Source organism: Aplysia californica, unplaced genomic scaffold (genome assembly GCF_000002075.1).
Source record: "Aplysia californica isolate F4 #8 unplaced genomic scaffold, AplCal3.0 scaffold00029, whole genome shotgun sequence".
NCBI classification, from domain to species: Eukaryota; Metazoa; Mollusca; class Gastropoda; order Aplysiida; family Aplysiidae; genus Aplysia; species Aplysia californica.
Genome location: NW_004797299.1, coordinates 1,305,957 through 1,307,345, shown reverse-complemented (window position 1 = coordinate 1,307,345; position 1,389 = coordinate 1,305,957).

The following is a 1,389-nucleotide window of genomic DNA, read 5'->3' as shown; positions in this document are numbered from 1 at the left end:
CCCAGGTGGGAATGGGTACCCAGCTATAGATAGCGAAAGATCTTGTCAGTTTGTCAGTATTTGAGCGCTTAATCAGCTGCTTGCACGGTATGCTTCATCGGAAGCTGAGAATGTTTCTGTCGAGTGAGCTATGGTCTGCTGGGGTAATAATACAGTGTAAAGCGCGTGCGCGCTATACAAATGCTATGTATTTATTATTATTGTTGGATAGACAGATAGATAGATAGGAGTGGCGTACACTGACCTTAGAACACCTCCTTGGCGAAGTACAGACAAAAAGCTCTAGGCTGACAACGAGAGACATCACAGGTTAATCCGGGAACAACAGAATTGATAACAAAGTGGCTGTGAGATAAACATGCCGTTTTGCTCTATGGATCTGTGACGAAGGTTTTTAATTTAGATTTTAGATAAACACGCAAATAGATCCTTCTTGGTGCTAAAGGGTATGAAGATTTACACACGACTGTGACAAATTGCAGATGAAAGGCCGATTACTGTGCTGCATCATTTGTAGATCTAGTGTTGGTGGTTTAGAAGAGGCAACCTAAATATTAACCCTGTCGCTATCTCCAGCCCTTGCTTGACAACGTACGTTAAACATGCGGTTGATCTTGGCGTAAGGCCGAGGATACCAGAAAAAACTATTTATTTTTGGAAGCCTTGCGTAGGCTAAGACCCACCCCTCAGATATCAGTTCATTTTCACTTGCGCAATCGATCTCTGATATTTCACTCAATGATGACATATAGCTACCTTAGCATTACGAAGTTCTATGTGCCCAGTTTCGAAAAAAATTACGTAAAATACAGGGTGATCCCAAAAAAAACTGTACGTTTTTTGTTCATATGTTTCTCCACACTGAAGTTCTGCGTTTCAAATTTGTACATAACATTTAGAAGTCAAAAGGAATTTGTCTGATATTCATTTAAATAAATCCACCAAATAGTTTTGTTCTGCATAGCGCGTAAAAAACCCCAACCCATTTCCAGCTACGTCCTCATTTTTGTACAGCATGACGTACTAGTTCGCGTTAAAAGTCTCAGCGATCGCGCCATAATATTGCAAGCTACAGTAAATCTTGTCTAACACGCCAACAGAAGTTTGCAAATAGTTTTTCTCAAGTTTCCTTTGCCGGCTGAGATCATGGTTAAGATTAGTAAAGAGCAGAGAGCTTTTTTATTTTACATTTCCTCACCACCAACTCGTTTTGTAAGTTTCGCACAAGATACGGAAATAATGTTAATAAAGTGCCCCTAGGGCTCTTTTGATGCAAAGGGTGGAAATGGTACACCAGTTAGGGCCTGCAGGGGCGAAGCGTCTATATAATCAAATAATCACTGCTTCCCTTCCTAATTTTGAAACATTGTCGCTATCAAATTCATCCTT